Raw genomic sequence first — 9,721 nt, forward strand, 5'->3', positions numbered from 1 at the left:
TAAACATCGCTTGTGCTCCATAGTGATCATCAATGGCCTTGTGTTTTGCACAATATTTAAAGCCTTTGGCAGAAGTTGCTGTGAACATACTGTCCAAGCTTTGGTTAGGAAAGGGGCACTTTGTGTTGGTGTTAATACCAATTTTGCACCTCACTCCCCTTCTTTGGGCTTTTATTTGTTTTGCTCGCTTTTATTTTTCTCCCTGAGCACATGGTTGGTCAATGACATTGCCATATGACTGCTCACTGTTGAGGATATAAACAGAACATTGAGTAAACTTATTTTTCCTCATCTTTTATATGTACGCTTTTCCAAATAAGGGCAGCACTGTTTGTTGATATTGTTCAATTAATCAAGCCAAACAGTACCAAAACCCAATCTAGGGGAAAAAAATCCTGAAAATGAAGAGAACCTGGGCTGGCCAATTGAAAAACAGGATAGATCTGCAAACTGAAAAGTCATATAGGATTAACACAACCTATACCTGCGGAGGCAGCGAAGACTCTGTCCCAATTCAACAGTGTAAGGAATAGTATCAGGAGCAGAGAACACCATAGGAACAGGAGTGGGCCATTCAGCCCTCCGCGCCTGCTCGGCCATTCAATTAAATCATGGCTGATCGGTACCTCAATTCCATTTACCCGCCTTTGCGCCATGTCCCTTGATACCCTTACCAAACAAAAATCTATCCATCTCACCCTTGAAAGCTCCAATTGTCCAATTCATCAACTGGGGAAAGTGAACAGGTACAATGGTACAGATCCTGGGATTTTAGCGGACACTGGAGTTCGTGTGACATCGTCCAGGAGCAATGCTTTGACAACACTTTTGTGCATGTGGTAAGAACATAGGATTTCCAGGACTAATTAATCTAGGCTTAACTCCTATGATGTGTGAAGAATGCTTAATGTCTCTAGAAATGTTTACATAGGGACTGGCTAATGAAGTGGGTTAGAACACTAAATCAAAAGCAAAATACTGCGGATGCTGGAAACCTGAAATAAAAACAGAAAATGTTGGAAATACTCAGCAAGTCAGGCAGCTTCTATGGAGAAAGAAACAGTTAACTTTTCAGGTCTATGACCCTTTGTCAGAACTGGGAGCAGTTGAAGGTTAAACAGTTTTTAAAGCAAGTACAGAGCCAGGGAAGGGGGGAGGGGAGGAAAGAACTAAAGGGAAGGTCTCAGAGTGGAGGGCAGGAATGATTAAATGACAAAAGGGATGATGGTGCAAGGCAAGGAGGGTGGTGATGGGACAGGTTAAGAAACAAAAGATAGCTCCAGAGGAGCTGTAAATGGCAACATCAGAACCATTAGTAGCACTCGCTGTCCGAAAAAATGGGAGCAGTGGTTATGATCTGAAGTTACTGAAATCAGAAGTTGAGTCCAGAAGGTTGTAAAGTGCTTAATCGAAAGATGAGCTGTTCCTCGAGCTTAATTAGAACGGTGTAAGAGGCAGAGGATAGAGAGGTCAGTGGGAATTAAAATGGCAAGTGACCGGCAGTTCAGGGTCACGCTTGCGGACTGAGCGGAGGTGTTCAGCAAAGTGATCACCAAATCTGCGTTGGTCTCACCAATGTAGAGGAGACCGCAGGGTTAGAACATTAGTCTTTCAACATATATTGACAAGATGAAAATCTATGATTGCTTTTAATGGTCCTATGTAGATTGAATTTAAGCAATCAACCCAATTAGTGGTGGGTATGGCTCTCAAGTAGAAACCCCCCCCACCAATTAATTTCACCGAAGTTGGGAATTCCTAGGTAGAAAGGCCACAAGGATGGATGGCATTGGAAATGGTAATACACTTGTGCAGGAGCAGGTACTCGGTTTAGGGTTAAGGTGCATTTGCTCGGAGAGAATAGAGGGATCTTTATCCTTCATCGAACCTGTCAGAGACCCAAGTTTGGAATGCTTAATGCTGACATGGTGATGAATGTGGATAAAACTAATCAATCAATCAGTGCTGGCACTTGAACACAAAAAACAAAAAAATGCTAATATACAAATGAATGCAAATGACTGTGAACCCACCCCCTGCTGGTCGATGATTCAGGATCCAGCCTTGGAATACAAGTGCAGGGAGCTAGTCCTACGTGTTTGCTCTGTGGGTGTCACTTTAGAAGCAGAGCCCACTGCATGTACAGAGACTGGTTCCTTATTCTAAATGTAAAAGTGGGACAGGAACACACAATGTTGCTCTCTCAAAAGTGTTGTTTAAATATAAAAATACCTGAAGTATCAAGAGACATATCTGCAGGGACTATTCCTTTTTCATAGATAACTGTTGCACTCAAAAGTAGCCTTTTATGTAAAGTTAAACTAATTACAAATGTTTTCCACAGAACTTTTGGAGGAGGGGTTAAGGAGAGATAAAGGGATCAGCCAGGCAATCATATTATAAGATATCTCTCTGTTGTAATAGGTCCTTAGCTATGGTTCCCATAGAGACCTGAGCTGCAACAATCCCTCCTCCACCACACTGAATGGAAGTAATGAGTATTCCCTAGGCTACATTGTCCAAATCAGCACAACAATCTCCCTCTTATTTTTTTGCACTATAAAACAAAGTCTCAAATTACTCACCTGATTTTATAGGGATGAGAAGTAGTAATAAAATTAACACTTATTGGACCTCATTGTACTCGGGCTTCATGCTCACCATTTTTCATTCTTCTTGAATGATGTTTTTTGCAGCTGAGTTCAATCTGAATAAGTCACTCACCCCCCACTTCAATATAACAAGACTGTCTCCTGGTCTCATTTTGTTTTTCGTTGCAACACACATTTTGGTTCAATGTCTAATTAAACAGAGTAGCAACTGTCCTTCTGCTTCACTCAGTGAAATGTACAGCACTGGGAATTGAGATGTGTGAATGATAAGAGGGAAGCAGATTGTGTAATGCCCTCAATCTCATTTCTCTGCCAAAATCACAGCATCAATATAAACCTGTCACAGAAATACCATGACATTTCAACACAGCTATTGGCGGTCAGTTTGCTTTTGTCCTAACACCAGCGATCAGTACAAATGCTAATACTAATAATGTCAGCCAACATTTACAGCATGTTAGAAACAATTAGCACATATCTTGCTGTGACTCCAGAACAATGATCACACTCCAACTATATAAACGACTTGATCTTGACGTAAGTCGGTTTATGTAGGACAACTCACGAGCCACATTGCATCGCATGATAAACAGTAAATCACAATTTAATTCTTCCTACACTACGGTCATTGGTACTCAATTATCTTTTCTTATGTTCCAAATATTGTGCCCGAAATGCTCTCTCTTATCTCTACATCTTCAGTGTTGATATAAGGCTCCTCACACCACATCCTACAACAACTCTCCCAGGACTTCAAAACTGTGGCAAGTCCTACTTCCCTCAGTCTTTTAAAATTAAAGCTTGGCGCCAATCAATCACTACTTCACCTACTTCTTCTACTCTTTTCAACCCTGGTGTCTTGGGCATTCAGCTCAGATGTTCAATAAAACAAAATATAGATCTTTCTTCCCCAAAGAAAAGCTGATTGGACAATTCTGAACTTTATAAATTACAAGTCACATTAAACAAAACTGGTTGTAGATTATTAGTAACAGCACAGTAATTTCAGAAGAGAAGTGGCCTTTTTGTCATTTGATCATGAACAATTGTTGGCGTTTTGACATCGCTATGAAGGGAGGAAAAGAAACAGTAGACATGGAGGAAAATGGATATCTCTTACTGAATTACACTCAATCAAGGAGATTAGATAATTCACAAACTGCAACAGCAAAGCTGGAGTCGAGATTTCCGGTCATCCGCCAAACCCAGAAGTGTCAGCCGTGGCTCAGTGGCCACATTTTTGCCTCAGTCAGAAAGTTGTGGGTTCCAGCCCCGCTCGAGACTGGCAATTCAGTGCAGGAAGGAATTCACTGAAGGAGTGCTGCACAGTCAGAGGTGCCGCCTTTCCAATGAGACTTCAAACCGAGGCTCCGTCTGCTCTCTCAGATGGATGTAAAAGATCCCAAGGCACTATTTGAAGAACAGCAGGGGACATCGCCCAGTGTCCTGGCCAACATTTATCACTCAATCAACACCTAACACAGATTATCTGGTAATTATTACATTGCTGTTTGTGGGACCTTGCTGTGCGCAAATTGGCTGCCGCGTTTCCAACATTACAGCAGTGACTACATTTCATTGGCAGTAAAGCACTTTGGGGTGCCCTGAAGTCATGAAAGATGCTATATAAATGCAAGTAGAATCACAGAAAATTTACGGTACAGAAGGAGGCCATTCGGCCCATCGTGTCCGCGTCGGCTGTGAAACAAGCCATCCAGCCTAATCCCACTTTCCCGCATTTGGTCTATAACCCTGCAGGTCACGGCTCTTCAGGTGCACAATCAGGTACTTTTTAAATGAGTTGAGGATTTCTGCCTCTACCATCTTCTCAGGCAGTGAGTTCCAAACCCCCACCACCCTCTGGGTGAAAACATGTTTCCTCATTTCTGCTCCAATCCTTCTACCAATCACTTTAAATCTATGTCCCCAGGTTATTGGCCACTCTGCTAAGGGAAATAAGTCCTTCCTATCCACTCTATCTAGGCCCCTCATAATTTTGTGCACCTCAATCAAATCACCCTTCAGCCTCCTCTGTTCCAGGGAAAACAACCCCAGCTTATCCAATCTGTCGTCATAGCTAAAATTCTCCAGTCCTGGCAACATCCTTGTAAATCTCCTCTGCACTCTCTCTAGTGCAATTACATCCTTCCTGTAATGTGGTGACCAGGACTGTGCACAGTACTCAAGCTGTGGCCTAACTAGTGTTTAATACAGTTCCAGCCTCATGGAGATGAAGTCCAGTCTTCGCACTGAGGACACCATCCAACGTGTTGAGTGGCACTACCACCGTGCTAAATGGGATAGATTCAGAACAGATCTAGCAGCTCAAAACTGGGCATCCATGAGGCGCTGTGGGCCATCAGCAGCAGCAGATTTGTATTCCAGCACAATCTGTAACCTCATGGCCTAGCATATTCCTCACTTTACCATTACCAACAAGCCAGGGGATCAACCCTGGTTCAATGAGGAGTGTAGAAGAGCATGCCAGGAGCAGCACCAGGCGTACCTAAAAATGAGGTGCCAACCTGGTGAAGCTACAACACAGGACTACATGCATGCTAAACAGCGGAAGCAACATGCTATAGACACAGCTAAGCGATTCCACAACCAACGGATCAGATCAAAGCTCTGCAGTCCTGCCACATCCAGTTGTGAATGGTGGTGGACAGTTAAACAATTAACAGGAGGAGGAGGCTCTGCAAACATCCACATCCTCAATGATGGCAGAGTCTAGCACGTGAGTGCAAAAGACAAGGCTGAAGCATTTGCAACCACCTTCAGCCAGAAGTGCCGAGTGGATGATCCATCTCGGCCTCCTCCTGATATCCCCACCATCACAGAAGCCAGTCTTCAGCCAATTCGATTCACTCCACGTGATATCAAGAAACGGCTGAGTGCACTGGATACAGCAAAGGCTATGGGCCCCAACAACATCCCAGCTGTAGTGCTGAAGACTTGTGCTTCAGAACTAGCCGCACCACTAGCCAAACTGTTCCAGTACAGCTACAACACTGGCATCTACCTGACAATGTGGAAAATTGCCCAGGTATGTCCTGTCCACAAAAAGTAGGACAAATCCAATTCGGCCAATTACCGCCATCAGTCTACTCTCAATCATCAGCAAAGTGATGGAAGGTGTCATCGACAGTGCTATTAGGCGGCACTTACTCACCAATAACCTGCACACCGATGCTCAGTTTGGGTTCTGCCAGGACCACTCGGCTCCAGACCTCATTGCAACCTTGGTCCAAACATGGACAAAAAAGAGCTGAATTCAAGAAGTGAGGTGAGAGTGACTGCCCTTCTCATCAAAGCAGCATTTGACCGAGTGTGGCACCAAGGAGCCCTAGTAAAATTGAAGTCAATGGGAATGAGGGGGAAAACTCTCCAGTGACTGGAGTCATACCTAGCACAAAGGAAGATGGTAGTGGTTGTTGGCAGCTAATCATCTCAGCCCCAGGACATTGCTGCAGGAGTTCCTCAGGGCAGTGTCCCAGGCCCAACCATCTTCAGCTGCTTCATCAATGACCTTCCCTCCATCATAAGGTCAGAAATGGGGATGTTTGCACAGTACTCAGTTCCATTCGCAACCCCTCAGATAATGAAACAGTCCGTGCCCGCATGCAGCAAGACCGGGACAACATCCAGGCTTGGGCTGCTAAGTGGCAAGTAACATTCGTGCCAAACAGTGCCAGGCAATGACCATCACCAACAAGAGAATATCTAACCACCTCCCCATGACATTCAACGGCATTACCATCACCAAATACCCCCACCATCAACATCCTGGGGCTCAATATTGACCAGAAACTTAACTGGACCAGCCACATAAATATTGTGGCTACAGGAGCAGGTCAGAGGCCGGGTACTCTGTGGCGAGTGACTCACCTCCTGACTCCCCAAAGCCTTTCCAACATCGACAAGGCACAAGTCAGGAGTGTGATGGAATACTCTCCACTTGCCTGGATGAGTGCAGCTCCAACAACACTCAAGAAGCTCGACACCATCCAGAACAAAGCAGCCCGCTTGATTGGCACCCCATCCACCACCCTAAACATTCACTCCCTTCACCACCGGCGCACAGTGGCTGCAGTGTGTACCATCCACATGATGCACTGCAGCAACTCGCCAAGGCTTCTTCGACAGCACCTCCCAAACCCGCGACCTCTACCACCTAGAAGGACAAGAGCAGCAGGCACATGGGAACAACACCACCTGCACGTTCCCCTCCAAATCACACACTATCCCAACTTGGAAATATATCGCCGTTCCTTCATCGTCGCTGGGTCAAAATCCTGGAACTCCCTTCCTAACAGCACTGAGAGAGAACCTTCACCACACGGACTGCAGCAGTTCAAAGCGGCGGCTCCCCACCACCTTCTCAAGGGTTAGGGTTAGGCAATAAATGCTGGCCTTGCCAGCGACGCCCACATCCCATGAACGAATAAAGAAAAGCATAAACATCCCTGCTTTTATATTCTATGCCTCGGCTAATAAAGGAAAGCATTCCATATGCCTTCTTAACCACCTTATCTACCTGTCCTGCTACCTTCTGGGATCTGTGAACATGCACTCCAAAGTCCCTCACTTCCTCCCATTTATTGTGTATTCCCTTGCCTTCTTTGCCTTCCTCAAATGCATCACCTCACACTTCTCTGGACTGAACTCCATTTGTCACTTTTCTGCCCATCTGACCAGTCCATTGCTATCTTCCTGCAGTCTACAGCTTTCCTGCTCACTATCAACCACACGGCCTATCTTTGTGTCATCCGCAAATTTCTTAATCATGCCCCCTACATTTAAGTCCAAATCGTTGATGTATACCACAAAAAGCAAAGGACTTAGTACCGAGCCCTGTGGCACCCCACTGGAAACAACCTTCCAGTTGCAAAAAAACCCGTCGACCATTACCTTTTGCTTCCTGATACTGAGCCAATTTTGGATCCAATTTGCCACATTCCCTTGGATCCCATAGGCCTTTACTTTTTTGACCTATCTGCCATGTGGGACCTTGTCAAAAGCCTTGCTAAAATCCATGTAGACCACATCAACTACGCTACCCACATCGATCCGCCTTGTGACCTCCTCGAAAAATTCAATCAATTTAGTCAGACACAACCTTCTCTTAACAAATCCGTGCTGACTGTCCCTGATTAGTCCGTGCCTTTCTAAATGACAGTTTATCCTGTCCCTCAGAATTGATTCCAATAATTCGCCCACCACCGAGGTGAGGCTGACTGGCCTGTAATTACTCGGTCTATCCTTCGCTCCTATTTTAAACAATGGTACAGCTTCAGCAGTCCTCCAAACCTCCGGCACCATGCTTGTATCCAGTGAAGTTTGGAAAATGATTGTGAAAGTCTGTCATTCTTTAAATTGTCTTGTATTCATTAAGTATTAGATATTATTTATAACATGCAAGTGATATTTGAGCGGGGGGGGGGGGGGGGGAGAGGGAGGAGAGCGGGGCGGGGGGGGAGAGGGAGGAGAGCGGGGCGGGGGGAAGGGAGGAGAGCGGGGCGGGGGGAAGGGAGGAGAGCGGGGCGGGGGGAAGGGAGGAGAGCGGGGCGGGGGGAAGGGAGGAGAGCGGGGGGGGGAGGGAGGAGAGCGGGAGGGAGGGAGGGAGCGGGGAGGGAGGGAGGGAGGGAGGGAGGGAGGGAGGGAGGAGAGCGGGGAGGGAGGGAGGGAGGAGAGCGAGGGGGGGGAGGGAGGAGAGCGAGGGGGGGGGAGGGAGGAGAGCGAGGGGGGGGGAGGGAGGAGAGCGAGGGGGGGGGGAGGGAGGAGAGCGAGGGGGGGGGAGGGAGGAGAGCGAGGGGGGGGAGGGAGGAGAGCGAGGGGGGGGGAGGGAGGAGAGCGAGGGGGGGGGAGGGAGGAGAGCGAGGGGGGGGGAGGGAGGAGAGCGAGGGGGGGGGAGGGAGGAGAGCGAGGGGGGGAGGGAGGGAGGAGAGCGGGGGGGGGGAGGGAGGGAGGAGAGCGGGGGGGGGGAGGGAGGGAGGAGAGCGGGGGGGGGGAGGGAGGGAGGAGAGCGGGGGGGGGAGGGAGGGAGGAGAGCGGGGCGGGGGGGAGGGAGGAGAGCGGGGCGGGGGGAAGGGAGGAGAGCGGGGCGGGGGGAAGGGAGGAGAGCGGGGCGGGGGGAAGGGAGGAGAGCGGGGCGGGGGGAAGGGAGGAGAGCGGGGCGGGGGGAAGGGAGGAGAGCGGGGCGGGGGGAAGGGAGGAGAGCGGGGCGGGGGGAAGGGAGGAGAGCGGGGCGGGGGGAAGGGAGGAGAGCGGGGCGGGGGGAAGGGAGGAGAGCGGGGCGGGGGGAAGGGAGGAGAGCGGGGCGGGGGGAAGGGAGGAGAGCGGGGCGGGGGGAAGGGAGGAGAGCGGGGCGGGGGGAAGGGAGGAGAGCGGGGCGGGGGGAAGGGAGGAGAGCGGGGCGGGGGGAAGGGAGGAGAGCGGGGCGGGGGGAAGGGAGGAGAGCGGGGCGGGGGGAAGGGAGGAGAGCGGGGCGGGGGGAAGGGAGGAGAGCGGGGCGGGGGGAAGGGAGGAGAGCGGGGCGGGGGGAAGGGAGGAGAGCGGGGCGGGGGGAAGGGAGGAGAGCGGGGCGGGGGGAAGGGAGGAGAGCGGGGCGGGGGGAAGGGAGGAGAGCGGGGCGGGGGGAAGGGAGGAGAGCGGGGCGGGGGGAAGGGAGGAGAGCGGGGCGGGGGGAAGGGAGGAGAGCGGGGCGGGGGGAAGGGAGGAGAGCGGGGCGGGGGGAAGGGAGGAGAGCGGGGCGGGGGGAAGGGAGGAGAGCGGGGCGGGGGGAAGGGAGGAGAGCGGGGCGGGGGGAAGGGAGGAGAGCGGGGCGGGGGGAAGGGAGGAGAGCGGGGCGGGGGAAGGGAGGAGAGCGGGGCGGGGGGAAGGGAGGAGAGCGGGGCGGGGGGAAGGGAGGAGAGCGGGGCGGGGGGAAGGGAGGAGAGCGGGGCGGGGGGAAGGGAGGAGAGCGGGGCGGGGGGAAGGGAGGAGAGCGGGGCGGGGGGAAGGGAGGAGAGCGGGGCGGGGGGAAGGGAGGAGAGCGGGGCGGGGGGAGGGAGGAGAGCGAGGGGGGGGGAGGGAGGAGAGCGAGGGGGGGGGAGGGAGGAGAGCGAGGG

General features: G+C 50.7%; 1 protein-coding gene across 1 annotated transcript in view; it reads right to left on the minus strand.

Moving 5' to 3' along the window:
• The window catches only part of LOC137321659 (frizzled-3), a 136,085-nt gene that overhangs the window by 32,971 nt on the left and 93,393 nt on the right, over positions 1 to 9,721 (minus strand). The window lies entirely within an intron of this gene.

Source organism: Heptranchias perlo, chromosome 5, assembly GCF_035084215.1.
Source record: "Heptranchias perlo isolate sHepPer1 chromosome 5, sHepPer1.hap1, whole genome shotgun sequence".
In the NCBI taxonomy this organism is placed as follows: Eukaryota; Metazoa; Chordata; class Chondrichthyes; order Hexanchiformes; family Hexanchidae; genus Heptranchias; species Heptranchias perlo.